This window comes from Heterodontus francisci, chromosome 2 (genome assembly GCF_036365525.1).
Source record: "Heterodontus francisci isolate sHetFra1 chromosome 2, sHetFra1.hap1, whole genome shotgun sequence".
Taxonomy (NCBI): domain Eukaryota; kingdom Metazoa; phylum Chordata; class Chondrichthyes; order Heterodontiformes; family Heterodontidae; genus Heterodontus; species Heterodontus francisci.
This window is the reverse complement of record NC_090372.1, coordinates 128,618,262-128,633,608: the sequence shown is the minus strand read 5'-3', so window position 1 is coordinate 128,633,608 and position 15,347 is coordinate 128,618,262. Positions and strand designations below refer to the sequence as shown.

The 15,347-nt window shown below is 44.1% G+C and overlaps 1 protein-coding gene across 9 annotated transcripts in view; it reads left to right on the top strand.

Moving 5' to 3' along the window:
* Positions 1–15,347, top strand: part of LOC137346782 (tyrosine-protein phosphatase non-receptor type 3-like) — a 360,471-nt gene that overhangs the window by 291,999 nt on the left and 53,125 nt on the right. The window lies entirely within an intron of this gene.

Genomic DNA, 15,347 nt, shown 5'->3' with positions numbered 1-15,347 from the left:
AGAGAAAAAACCTTCATAAAGAGTGGAAATATGTACGCTGCCCCGCTTGATGTTTTGTGTGGTTTCGTCATCAACTTCTAGGATGCTGTTAGTGTACAAACTGTCATCAGATCATTCAAAAAATGCGGAATATCCAATTCAATGGATGGAGAGGAAGATCATTTGTTGTGGAGGAATGGTTATGAAACTGAAAGTACCACATCTGATCCAGAGTGGGATCCTAACGATGATCCCATAGCCAAAGTGACTCAGAATGAATTCAATGAACTCTTTGCATCCGATGCCGAAGACAATGAATTTGACAGGTTTTAAAACATTTGATTGTGGTTAAAGGTATCTTTGTAAAATTAATTTATTCAATAAATCGTGCCACATTAATTTAATATGAATTATCGGTGGTTTTTCTTTCACATTTCAAAATGGTGACTACCCACACCACCGAATCACGTTTTATACTCAGCATATAAGTCAACCCCCGTTTTTCGAATGATATTTGAAGGCTTCACAGGTCGACTTATATGCCACAATCTACGGTAGTTGCATTGGAGACAGTATAACAACAGTTTACTGGATCGGTTCCTGGGATATGAGGGTTGTCCTATGATAGGCTGAGTAAATTGGCCCTATACTCTCTGGAGTTTAGAAGAATGGGAGGTGATGGCACTGAAACATACAAGATTCTGAAGGGGCTTGACAGGGTAGACACTGAGAGATTGTTAGCCCTGGCTAGGGAATCTAGAACACAAGAGCACAGTCTCGGGATAAGGGGTTTATCATTTAGGACTGAGATGAGGAGAAACTTATTCACTCAGAGGGTTGTGAATCTTTGGAATTGTCAACCCCAGAGAAGGTTGTGAATGCTCCATCATTGAGTATACTAAGGCTAAGATAGACAGATTTTTGACCTCTTGTAATTGAGGGATATGGAGTTGGCAGGAAAGTGGAGTCGAGACAGAAGATCAGCCATGATCGTATTGAATGGTGAAGCAGGTTTAAGGGACTGTATGATCTACTGCTCTCATTTCTTATTTTCTTATGTTAAGCAAATAGAACTTGTTTGCTGCTGAAAAGTGCAAATCAGACTTAACTTGCTGCCTGATACACTGTAAAATGACATTATTCGAGCACCAAATCTAAAAACACTCGTACTTCAGAGGGTATCAAGCAGTTAGATCTGTAGTTCTACCACTGCTGAACTAAAACTGAGCATGACCCTCATAAGTAACTACAAATTATTGCTACTCGCTAAGCGCACACTGTATGACTTAATGCTGTATCCCAGCAACTTTGTTTTTATTTCCAAAATATACTTCATTCATAAAAATCTGTAAAAACAAAAATACATTCCCAAACAGTTTAAAACAGCATCAAGTCAAAAAATACAAACATTGCAAGGCAGATCAGTTTCCTTCAATACAATCATGAGTTGCTTCACAACCCTTCCAGTTCACATTTGTCATGCCAATTACAGTTTTACATTTACAGCAAATGAAAATTTTCCCGATACAGTTCGAGGGGTTTCCCATGGATCCAGCCCCTCAGTTTAGCTTGGTGGGGGGACCTTACACTGTGGTCTTTCCCCATTGAGCCTTTGCCGCGTCTGCCCCAAGCTTTAGTGCGTCCCTCAGCACGTAGTCCTGGACCTTGGAATGTGCCAGTCTGCAACATTCGGTGGTAGACAACTCTTTGCGCTGGAAGACCAGCAAGTTTCGGGCAGGCCAAAGGGCGTCTTTCACCGAATTGATAGTCCTCCAGCAGCAGTTGATGTTTGTCTCGGTGTGCGTCCCTGGGAACAGCCCGTAGAGCACAGACTCCTGTGTTACAGAGCTGCTTGGGATGAACCTCGACAAAAACCACTGCATCTCTTTCCAAACCTGCTTTGCAAAGACACATTCCAGGAGGAGGTGGGCAACCGTCTCTTCCCCACCACAGCCACCGCGGGGGCATTGCGCGGAGGGGGCGAGACTTTGGGCGTGCAGGAAGGATCTGACGGGGAGGGCCCTTCTCACCACCAGCCAAGCTACATCTTGGTGCTTGTTTGAAAGCTCTGGTGATGAGGCATTCCGCCAAATGACTTTGGCGGTCTGCTCAGGGAACCATCTGACAAGATCCCACATCTCCTTTTCCCGTAGGGCCTTGAGGACATTCCGTGCAGACCACTGCCTGATGGACCGGTGGTCAAAGGTGTTTTCCCGCAGAAACCGCTCCACGAAGGATAGGTGGTACGGCATGGTCCAACTGCATGGAGCGTTCCGCGGCAATGTGACCAGGCCCATCCTTCGCAACACCGGGGACAGATAGAACCTCAGCACATAGTGACACTTGGAGTTTGCGTACTGGAGGTCTACACACAGCTTGATGCAACCGCACACGAAGGTGGTCATCAGGATGAGGGCCACGTTGGGTACATTTTTCCCGCCCTTATCCAGAGATTTGAACATAGTGTCACTCCGGACCCGGTCCATTTTAGATCCCCAGATGAAGCGGAAAATGGCTCGGGTGACCGCCACAGCGTAGGAGTGGGGTATGGGCCAGACCTGCGCCACGTACAGCAACAACGTGAGCACCTCGCACCTGATGAATAAGTTCTTACCCACCATGGAGAGAGATCGCTGCCCCCACATGCTCAACTTTTGTTGTACCTTGGCTACTCGTTCCTCCCAGGTTTTGGTGCACGCACCGGCCCATCCGAACCATATCCCCAGCACCTTCAGGTAGTCTGACCTGACGGTGAAAGGGACAAAGGATCGGTCAGCTCAGTTCCCAAAAAACATGGCCTCGCTCTTGCCGTGGTTAACTTTGGCTCCCGAGGCCAGTTCGAACTGGTCGCAGATGTTCATCAGTCTGCGCACAGACAGCGTATCCGAGCAGAAGATGGCAACGTCATTCATGTCCAGGGAGGTTTTAACCTGAGTGCCTCCGCTGCCTGGGATTGTCACCCCTCTTATGCTCGCATCCTTCCTAATAGACTCAGCAAAGGGTTCAATACAGCAAACAAACAAGACCGGGGAGAGAGGACAGCCCTGTCTGACTCCAGATTGGATCGTGAAACTTTCCGATTCCCACCCATTGATTGAGACTGCGCTACTGATGTTTGTGTAGAGCAGTTTGATCCAATTGCAGATTGCCTCCCCAAACCCCATTTTGGAAAGCACGTCCATCATGTCGGTGTGCGATATCCTGTCAAAAGCCTTCTCCTGGTCCAGGCTGATGAGGCAGGTGTCCACCCTCCTGTCCCTCACGTAGGCAATCGTATCCCTGAGTAGCGAGAGACTGTCGGAGATCTTCCTGCCGGGTACAGTACAGGTCTGATTGGGGTGGATCACCAACTCCAGAGCAGACTTGACTCGACTGGCTATGACTTTGGACAGAATCTTGTAATCAACATTAAGCATTGAGATGGGCCGCCAATTTCTGATTTCTGCCCTCTCCCCCTTCCGCTTGTAAATGAGGGTGATGATGCCTTTCCTCATGGATTCTGACATGCTGCCGGCCAGGAGCATACTCTCGTATACTTCCAGCAGGTCCGGGCCGACCCAGTCCCACAGGGCCGAGTACAACTCGACCGGTAAGCCGTCGCTTCCGGGAGTTTTACTCGTCTCGAAGGACTCGACGGCCTTTGTCAGCTCGTCCAGAGTTAGCGGCTTGTCCAGTCTCTCCCTCCTGCTGTCATCTAAGACCTCTGATAGATGACAGGAAGGACTGGGAGGCTCTGCTGTCTGTGGGCTTCACGTCATACAGCCCAGCAAAAAAGGATTTGCTGATCCTTAGTATGTCGGACTGCGAAGACGTTACCGAGCCATCTTCTTCCTTCAGGCTGCTGATAACAGAGCTCTCTCTGTGTACCTTTTGGAAGAAGTAACACGAGCACATCTCATCCTGCTTGATGGAGCGGACTCTGGACCAGAAGATGATCTTGGAAGCCTGCTTGGCAAAGAGCGAGGCCTGCTGGCTCTTCACCTCTTGGAGGTCCTTCTTGACCTCGACCCCCATTGACTGCAACCGGAGCAGGTTTTGCATACTTTTCTGGAGTCGGGACATTTCCCTCTGTCTCTCTCTCGCCCTCTGAACACCTTTGTGGATGAAGAACCTCTTGATCTCCTTAATTGCTTCCCACCAGTGAACTGGAATCTCAAAGAGGGGTTTCACAGTCCTCCAACCTTTGTAATCCCTTTTGAGTTCCTCAACGTTCTCTGGGGTCAGCAGTGTAGCATTGAGCTTCCATGTCCCTCTGCCAACCCGCTGGTCGTCCTGTAAGTGACAGTCGGCCAGTAAGAGGCAGTGGTCAGAGAAGAACCCCGGCTTGACGTCGGTGGATCCGACCGTGACAGCACGGGACACAAACAGGAAGTCAATCCTGGAATGGGCAGACCCGTCCGATCTTGACCATGTGTATCTGCGCTGCGCTCCGTCTGCAAGTTTGCTGAAGATGTCGTGCAGTTTGGCATCTTTAACTGTTTCTATTAGGAATCTGGACGTAGCGTCCAGTTTGCTGTCGTCACTGCCGGATCGTCCAGCTGCATCGATGATGCAGTTGAAGTCACCGCCTCGGATGACCGGCCTGGACGTCGCCAGCAGCAGTGGGAGCTGCTGGAAGACGGTCAGCAGCTCGCTGCGTTGTACCGGGGCGTACACGTTGATCAATCGGAGCAGAGCATTGTTGTACATCACGTCTGCTACGAGGAGGCGACCGCCCACCACCTCCTTAACTTCGGAGATGGTGAAGTTACCTCCCCGCAGCAGAATACCCAGGCTGGAGGAACGTCAATCATTACCCCCCGACCAGATCGATGGCCCGTGGGACCACCATCGCGACCACTGCCTGTAGGTGCTGAGGTGTGGTATTCCACACTCCTGCAGAAACAGTAGGTCAGCTTTGACCTTGGCGAAGTAATCCAAGGTTGAAGCACATCGCGTAGTAAATTTAATGCTACGCACATTAATGGAAGCAATCCTTACACCCATTTTTTAAAGTTAGTTGTTGCTTCCCATACCATTTGTCCTTGCTAGTCCCAGTCCTTCGGGATGTTCCTGCATACCCATCGTATCCCAGCAATGCTCATTATCCCTACTCTTTCACTTTATGCTGTCATAACAGACTCAAACGCTCATTTGACTTGAACTGCGATCTCCACTTCTCAGTAAGAGTGACCACTGTTAACTCTCTAAGCAGAGCACCTACCCCGAGCAGTCCAATCTCTTCCGATTGGCAGGATAGCTTTAATGGGTTCCCCAAACCTTCACTTCAAAGTGCCTTCAGCAGTTAAATATTTTCTAAGAAGTCTCCTATCTGAAAGCAATTATTCATATTTGTGCGAGTAGGAAACGTGTTCCTCAAGACTTGAGCCCTCTCATGAGAGAGGCTCAGTTTTACAGACAAATCACATCACATAATCAGAATCATTAATAGTGCAGAAGGAGGCCATTTGGCCCATCATGTCTGCACCAGCTCTCTGAAAGAGCAACTCCCTCAGTTCCATTCCCCTGCCTTCTCCCAATAACCCTGCACATTCTTCCTTTTCATATAACTTTCTAATTCCCTTTTGAATACTTCAATTGAACCTGCCTCCACCACGTTCTCAGGCAGCGCAGTCCAGACCATCTCACGATAAAACAGCAAGTTGGCATGTCTAGGAAGTGGAGAGATTTGTTAGGTGGGAGGCAGAGCAGGGAACAGAGGAGGAGAGAAAGGCTAGGAGCAATCATTAGCGTTCAGCAGAGTACTGTAAACAGTGAGTGGGACAGGAGATCAAGGACTACAGCTCCCAAGTAATGCCAGTATAAGCAGTGGAAAGGAAATAGGAAGCAGCAGCTGAACCAAAACATGGGAAGTGACCTATTATGTAAGTCTAAAATATAAAAAGTTAAAAAATTTAAATCAAAATAAGAAATTTAAACCCTTCCCTGCACAGAGAAAAGCAAAGTAGGCGTAGCTGAGAAACTCCTACTACTTAGTGGCCAGAACCTGCTACTGCATCATAGCAGTCAACTGTTCAGATACAAAAAGTTTCCATTAGAATTATTTGCTGCATTAATTGTACAATTGTAAATGTTAAAATTTTCTTTGCTTTTTGGTAATACACAAACCCAAGGTTTTGAATATGTGAAATACAGTCTACTCTTAATATAAAGTTACCTGCTAATTCAGAAACTTTTCTAAACTTCAGGATTACACATTACAGTCTGGCTACTTTTAGCACCTCATGCATATTAAAGGAAGACTTTGGTCTGTGTGGTTTCATTGTCATCAATCTACTTGGATAGTAACTCATCTAACAGCAGTAGCTTGATTATGTTAATATGTTTAAATGATTAAGCTATTTGTTTTGACTGCTGACCTACAGGAGATCCATGGCTGGTCCACAGTCAATGTCTACTTGAATACTTTTAGTGGCAGTAAATCCTGTTGCTGTTCATCCTTCAAGTTGAAGATGACCATGTACATTAACTGGGGTGTTTGGTAGGGTTCCGGTGGGTATGTAGGTAACTGCTAAGGCCGGTCTGCGCCCAGAAGGTTCTGCTGCAAATAGTGCACGATACTGCAGACGATTGAGGTTTGGATGAGCTGCTGGCTCTGGATTTCCTCTCCTTGCATTTTCTCTCTGTCTCTGATATGCGCTTGCTTTTGAAGGAGGCTGCACCCTTTTTTATTTGGTTGTGTCAGGTGTAACCATCCTGGGCAAACTTCTCCCAGGACTCGGGATCGATATTCCTAAGTGAAGCCTTCAGAGTGTCCTCGTAGAGCTTCCTTTGATTTCCATGAGAGCGCACCCCAGACTTGAGCTGTTCATAGAAGATTTGTTTTAGTAAGCGAGTGTCAGGCATTCTGGCTACATGACCAGTCCAACTCAGTTGTGACTGTCTCAATATGGTGTGAATGCTTGGCATGCCAGCTCGGGTGAGCACCTCAGTGTCTGGTATTTTGTCCTACCATCTGATATTCCGAAGCTTCTGAAGGCGGCTCAAGTGAAAGAGTTTGGCATGACGCTGGTATACAGTCCAAGTCTCTCACACGTACAGCATAGTGGGCAGGGTTATTGCTCTATAGATTTTCATTTTGGTAGGAGGACTTGCTCCTCTTCGTTCCATCCCGCAATAAGACAAAGATGCCTTCATTTGTTCACCTGCACAAGCAGAAAGGAACTCGTCAATCTTGCAACAATCAGAGGAATCTCACTGCTCTCTCTATCGCAGGCAAAATCTTCGCCAGAATCCTTTTAAACCACTTAGTGCAGAATTGACCAGAATCTGTTGCCAGAGAGTCAGTGCAGTTTCAGAACGGGTCGAGGAGTCACTGATATAGTGTTTGCAGTCAGACAGCTTCAGGAGAATTGCCAAGAACAGAAGTTTGCAAGTTCTCCCTGTGTCTGCGTGGGTTTTCTCCGGGTGCTCCGGTTTCCTCCCACAAGCCAAAAAGACTTGCAGGTTGATAGGTAAATTGGCCATTATAAATTGTCACTAGTATAGGTAGGTGGTGGGGAAATATAGGGACAGGTGGGGATGTTTGGTAGGAATATGGGATTAGTATAAATGGGTGGTTGATGTTCGGCACAGACTCGGTGGGCCGAAGGGCCTGTTTCAGTGCTGTATCTCTAATCTAATCTAGAACATGGACCTCTACACCACGTTTGTTGACCTGACTAAGGCCTTTGATGCAATTAATGATGAGGGCCTTTGGAAGGTGATGGAGAAATTTGGCTGCTTTGAGAAATTCATCACAATGTTTCGACAGTTCCATGACTGCATGCTTGCGCACGTCCTGGATGATGGTGAGTCTTCTGACCCATTCCTAGTCACTAATGGAGTTATGGAGGGCTGCGTGCTGGCACCAACCCTCTTCATATTTTTCTCCACCGTGCTCTTCAATGCCTTCCATGATGGTGATTCTAACATCAAAGTCAGATATCACATGGATGGAAAGCTGCTCAACATGAGACAACGCCAGGCAAAATCCAAGGTCTCCAAGGACATACTTCACGATTTCCTGTTTGCCAATGACTGTGTACTAGTTACCGATTCAGAGCTGGACATGCAATGTAACATGGACATGTTCTCCAATGCACAACTTCGATGTTATGATCAGCACAAAAAAAACTGAAGTTATGTACCAGCCTGCTCCAGGAAAACCCTGTCTCCAACCCAAGGTTTCAGTCCATGACCAGAACCTGTCAGCAGCAGATAAGTTCACTTATCTCGGCAGCACGCTCTTCCAAGCTGTCTATATCAATGACGAGACACATGCAAGAATTGCCAAAGCACGTGCAGCCTTGGGCAGACTTGAAACATCAGCCTGGCAGTAAATCCAATGTAGTTGTGACGGGTTACATTTTTTAATGAAATCTTGGCTCCGATACTTACGGGGAGGAGGGGAGAGTGGGAGCAGAAGGGAATCCCAGGGATGAAGAGATCCTGCTGAATTTAACAGCAAGCCCTCAGTATTGTTTTTTAAATTCCATTTGCTGCCTAGCTGCCGGCCAATCGGGCAAGAGCAGGGGATAGTGAGCCAAGTCAGAGACAGCAGTTGGGAAAGAGGGAGAGACGGAAAGATTCGGGGCTGGACAGGGGGAGTTTGGTCAAATGTGGCAGCAAGCTGAAGCTGCCATCAGAAAAAGATTTGCTTAAGGGGCAAGGTAGAACTCCTGCTTCTTCTGGTTCACTGTCTACAGCCAGCAGCTGCCAAGTCACCATTTAGCTGCCAGGTTTACCGAGCTTTGGGAATCCAGCTGGTAACTGCACTGTGGGAGCCTGATTTAAATATTATAATGAAGGGTTACATCTTTCCAAGTTGCGGCACAGGCACACAGCTCACAACCTGCCGCTGTGAAAATGGCAGCAAGTACATACATGGCAGATATAGGATGCATTTTATGATACATTTCTAACCCTACTTTCTACGACCCCTCCCCCACCCTGCCCCAACCCCCTCCTATCCGTCATGGGATGAGATATTAATATCACCTTAGTTTAGTAATTTTATAACTGACTTTACGCCAGTTTGAAGCCAGCAGAGGTACTGAGCTAGGCAGGGGCTCAATGGTAGTGCTTTGCCATGTAAGAATTGAGCATCGATGTTTCATGTATCAAATTTATCTTGAGGGCAGGAGAAGCAGCTTAGTTGTTTTGACATTTTGAGAGTACTAATGGTTCTAACTACTAAATATTCTGTTTGTGCTGATTACTATTCATTTCCTGCAATGTTAAATACATTTGTATACTGAAGCCTTGGTCTAATAGTGTACATTGATGTGTCAACTGAAGACAAGGAGCTCACACGGTAGACTGCTATATTTCTGGAAAGGTAGAATATAATGGCAAATATTCCTGCATTTCACTAAATGTATCTAGATCTTGATGTATTCTGATTCATAGGGAATACAAGCTAAGCAAGATCTCTTATGGGAATGGTGATTGTCACTGAATCCAACACTGCTTGCATTTATATAGAGCCTCTAACTAGAAAAGCGTCGCAAGATGCATATGTAGTGTAAAACCCCAAAAGTGTAAATGTCTCCACATGCCAAGCTCCTGTCTGTAGCCATGCTACCATACAAATGCAGCTGCATCGGGATGGATGGAGAAATCAAGCAGAAAACTAATCAACTAACTAACCATCCATCAGAGTGTCATTTCCAGGCCTGTCTCGATAGCTGGTTGAAATTGGTATTCGTGGAAGCTAGAAATCAAAGGCAAAACAAAGGCTGGAAAACAATTTTAAGGTTGTATTATCATTTTTTTTAAAAGCTTGAAAGAGAAATTCAAAATACAGCCATTGTGGATGTGAGATCTATTCATTTTTTGAGGAAAGAAGGAAAGGAATGCATTTTTTAAAAATCAAGGAAATATGCAGCACTAGGTTTTGCAATACTTTCATCACAAGAAGTTTGGGACTATTTAAGTGGGTTACTAGCACATGTAGTGACTGAAATAAGATATTACAGCAGTAAAGGAAACTACATGTATTTAGGACCTGAATATTTAACATTGTGAAGGGAGTGAAGAAATGCAGTCTCGAGCAAACCATATATTTTGAGGTATGCATAACCCATAAATGTCAACCCAGTGACATAGAATTGTTTGTAATGATTGGTCACTTGAGTTTTGAACACCAATATAAAAATTCCAAATATAATGTTACACCTACAGACAATCTGCAATGCAGAAGCAGGCTATTCGGCCCAACTGATCTGTGTGTCATTGTTAATGCTCCACATGAGCCTTCTCCCACCCTACCTCATCTGACCCTATCTGCATATTCCTCTATTCCTTTCTCCCTCATGTATTTATCTAGCTTCCCCTTAAAGGCATGTACGCTATTCGCCTCAACTACTCCATGTGATAGCAAGTTCCACATTCTAACCACTCTTTGGGTAACAAAGTTTCTCCCGAATTCTTTATTGGATTTATTAGTAACTATCCTATATCCTGCAGTCTGAGCAATGTGTGGATAGCTGATACCCACTAACCAAAAATCCCTCAGCATTTATATCATTCTTATCTATCTCAATTGTTTTACTTCCTTTAAAAGCAGAAGCCTACCTGTGTTTTTGTGCAGCTGCTGCTCTGATCTCCATTTTGGAGCTGAGACCCATGGAAGCAAAATTCAATCTCTAATAGACTGTAAGCTCCAAATAACAGTTTCCCATCACTCAAAACCTTAAAAATTAAAGTTTGATACAGTTGCATCATTGATGAAATTAGGCCAGATTTACTTTTTCAGATCAAGTTGTTTCATGAACAACATGGAAATTAACTGAATTTTGAACTTCCTTTAAAACTTTAGACAGATTCTGTTACTCAAATTTTACAAAACATTTGGAATGTGGAATCTAAGATAGTTTTTAAAATGTAGGAATCTAATTGATTAGCTGATTGGCGTACTAAATATATATTGTAATTATAATGTATTGAATGTAATAATATATTGAATGTGATGGATCACTGCTTTTCAGAAAGTGCATGCAGGGTTTGGTGGTTTTGGCCATTCAATCATTTTCATAAGGAATGTCCCCTCTGATCTTTATTCACAGTTGAAGGTCTGATTCTGATAGCCGCATTGCACCAATATGTGTGTCTAAGGAGATCTTCCTTGTTTCCACTTTCTGCTTCATTGTGGTTCAAAACTTTGGAATTCAATTTGGATTCTGATTCAGGAATTAAATGTTTATCATACTATGAAAAGGAATAACATTTTTAATCAATATGTTTTCTATTACCATCGGCTTTGCATCACACATTTTCTTCCAGACTCTAAATGGGGTAGAGGAGCAGTGGGACCTCGGGATTCAGATACACAAATCACTAAAAATAAAAACACAGGTTAATAAGGCAATAAAAAAAGCAAACAAAGCCCTTGGGTTTATTTCTAAAGGGATAAATTTGAAAAGCAGAGTAACTATGTTAAACTTGTACAGACCACATTTTAGAGTACTGTACACAGCTCTGATCTCTATATTATAAAAAATGGATGGAGGGCACAAAAAAGAATTACAGGGATGATATCAGATTGAGAGATTATACCTATCAGGAAAGGTTGAACAGGCTGCGGCTGTTTTCTGTAGAAAAGGGAAGCCTCAGGGTGACATAATAGAAGTCTTTTAGTTTATGAAAGGGTTTAATGGGGTATATATAAAGATGATGTTTCCACCTCTGGGGAGACCAAAACCGGGGACGGTAAATATAAGATAAGAAATCCAATATGGAATCTCAGGGGAATCTGCTTTATACTAGAGAGTGGTTAGAATGTGGTACTCACTACCACAAAGAGTAGTTGTGGTGAAATGCACAGATGCATTTAAAGGAAAACTGGATAAAGACATGAGGGAGAAAGGAATAGGAGGTAATTCTGAAAGGTTAGGGGAAGAGTGGTTGGAGGAGGCTCATGCAGAGCATAAACAGTGGCATGGACCAGTTTGGCTGAATTGCCTGTTTCCGTGCTGTACATTTTATGTAATTGAAAGCCCAGGTGCTGTCTATGTGCAACATATTTAAAATGCATACTATTATCATACAGTTTGAGTTCAAATTTAGTCATCAAGTTTTCATGTGGAGCTTTACATTATAAGGAATGTTTAAAATTGCAGGAGGTGGTTTGCAATAGGATAAAAAGGAAAACATTGTACTGAAAATCTTTACCTTTCTGAAAAACTGCTTTAAAATAGCCTGCATAAATATGGCGAATAATAATGATTAAAACACAGATGGGGTCATTTTAACTTTTATCACTGGACAAAAAACAAGTAATAACAAATCAGTAGCCGACTTTACAACTCATCTAATTTTCTTTTTCATGTTGCTTATTTGCTATTGTCCTTTTTTTTACCAGCAATAAATGTTAAAATCACCCCAGAAGTTCAGGTCTCACTTAATCTCATAGGGAGAATACAACCTTAAAATTCCTGCCTAGTTTGGTTTTTGTTTTGCTCTCTAGACTCCATCAATGCTAAATTTAAACCAGCTACCAGAAAAGACACATAAAGTGGGAATGTCATAATCCTGGGTTGTTTGTTCATCTATTTTCTCTATGGCTGCAAATAATAACTTAGCTTGTGGAACTATCATGCATATGAACTGATGCGTTACTACTCCATGGCAGCTTTATCATTTAGTTATACTAGAAGGTCACCCATGGTGTTTCTTACAGTGGATTAGAGGTTTAATAAGAGCAACGGTGTAATGCCAAGTAGCATTAGGAGGAAAACTGGCTAGTTTACAATCCACTGGCCTGTGTATGAAGTGGGCTGAGGCTCTTTCCCCAACAGGCCATTGAGGAAACTTCAGTAATAGGTGAAGACCCAACATATTGGGGACTCAGCCGTACTCCTGCTGAAGGTAAAATGGGATTGTACTGGGGCAGCTTCAGAGCCATCTAGCCCAGGCTTTTGAGACAGGTTGTGACCTTAAAGTATAAACTTTAATGAAGGTTATTACATGACCAAAATGTGCAAATTTAATCATTATTGAAAAATATGTAATTATTTGGATTTTTTATTTTGTTTAAAATGTTATTTAGGGCACTAGAAATTTCAGTTACTGAAGAAAAATGAGGGCTGAAATTTTTTGCTAAATCACTTTGAGTAACTTGATTGGTTCATACTGTGACCGTGAAAAGTTGACATTTTTTATTTTTAAAATGTAGGTATTAGGTTTCTCGATTGTACATGATTTCACATGGGTTTTCCTTTATAAAATCATGACACAGAAAGTAAGGTTGGTGGATGCGGGGAGTTAATACTGTACATAGGTTTTTTCATATAGTCTCCATTGCATAGAGCAAGTGCATTCATGCTAATTCAGTTTGCCTACTATATGCAGTAAAACAATTTGATTGAAGCTGCCTGAATGAGGGGATATGAGAAAGCTCTGGCTGGTAAAAGTAGGGAAAATCCCAAGATATTCTATAAGTATATCAATGGGAAGAGGATAACCAGGGAAAGAGTAGGACCCATTAAGGACCAAGGGGGAAATCTGTGGGTGGAGCCAGAGGACATTGGTAGGGTGTTGAACAAATACTTCACATCTGTCTTCACCCAAGAGAATCAGGATGTAGATATGGAACTCAGAGAGAGAGACTGTGAGGTTCTTGAGCGAATTGTCATAGGGAGTGACAAAGTATTGGAGGTTTTGGCAGGCTTAAAAGCGGACAAATCTCCAGGTCCGAACGATTTGTGTCCCAGGATGCTGTGGAAGGCGAGGGTGGAGATTTGCAGGGGCTCTGACCCAAATTTTTAATTCCTCTCTGGCCACGGGGGAGGTGCCAGAGGACTGGAGAACAGCTAATGTGGTCCCACTATTTAAGAAAGGTTGCAGAGATAAGCCAGGGAACTACAGACCAGTGAGTCTCACGTCAGTGGTAGGGAAACTATTGGAGAAAATTCTGAAGGAGAGAATCTATCTCCACTTGGCGAGGCAAAATTTGATTAGGAATAGTCAGCATGGCTTTGTCAGAGGGAGATTATGCCTAACAAATTTGATTGAATTTTTTGAGCATGTGACCAGGTGTGTAGATGAGGGTAGTGCAATTGATGTAGTTTACATGGATTTCAGCAAAGCTTTTGACAAGGTCCCACATGGAAGACTTATCAAGAAAGCAAATTCACATGGGATACAGGGTAACTTGATAAGGTGGATTCAAAATGGGCTTAGCTGTAGGAGACAGAGAGTGATGACAGACGGCTGGAAGCCAGTGTCCAGTGGCGTACCACAGGGATCTGTGCTGGGTCCCCTATTGTTTGTCATTTATATAAACGACATAGATGACTGTGGGGGGTAGGATCAGTAAGTTCGCGGATGACACAAAGATTGGCCGAGTGGTTAACAGTGAGGTTGAGTGTCTTGGGTTACAGGAAGATATAGACAGGATGGTCAAATGGGCAGAAAAGTGGCAGATGGAATTTAACCCTGAAAAGTGTGAGGTGATGCACTTTGGAAGGGGTAATGTGACACGGAAGTATTCAATGAATGGCCTGACACTGGGAAGTTCCGAGGAACAAAGGGACCTTGGCGTGTTTGTCCATAGATCTCTGAAGGCAGAAGGGCAGGTTAATAGGGTGGTGAAAAAGGCATTTGGGACACTTGCCTTTATCAATCGAGGCATAGATTACAAAAGCAGGGAGGTCATGTTGGAGTTGTACAGAACTTTGCTAAGGCCACAGCTGGAGTACTGTGTGCAATTCTGGTCGCCACATTATAGGAAGGATGTGATTGCACTGGAGGGGGTGCAGAGGCGATTCACCAGGATGTTGCCTGGGATGGAACGTTTAAGCTATGACGAGAGGTTGGATAGGCTTGGGTTATTTTCACTGGAGCAGAGAAGACTGAGGGGTGACCTGATAGAGGTGTACAAGATTATGAGGGGCATGGACAGGATGGATAGGGAGCAGCTGTTCCCCTTAGTTGAAGGGTCAGTTACGAAGGGTCACGAGTTTAAGGTGAGGGGCGGGAGGTTTAAGGGGATCTTGAGGAAGAACTTTTTTATCCAAAGGGTGGTGAAGGTCTGGAATGCACTGCCTGGGAGGGTGGTAGAGGCGGGTTGCCTCACATCCTTTAAAAAGTACCTGGATGAGCACTTGGCACGTCATAACATTCAAGGCTATGGGCCAAGTGTTGGCAAATGGGATTAGGTAGACAGATCAGGTGTTTTAATGCATCGGTGCAGACTCGATGGGCCGAAGAGCCTCTTCTACACTATTATTCTGTGATTCTGTGAATGCTCCACTTTCCAACTGCCTCCCATAGTTCTTAAGTTAAGAGTGCAAACAGTTGATGGAGACTTTGGGAGGCAGTTGGAAAGTGGAGAATTCAGGCAGCTTCAATCAGCTGTTTTCCTGAATTCAGTGGAATATTTAAAT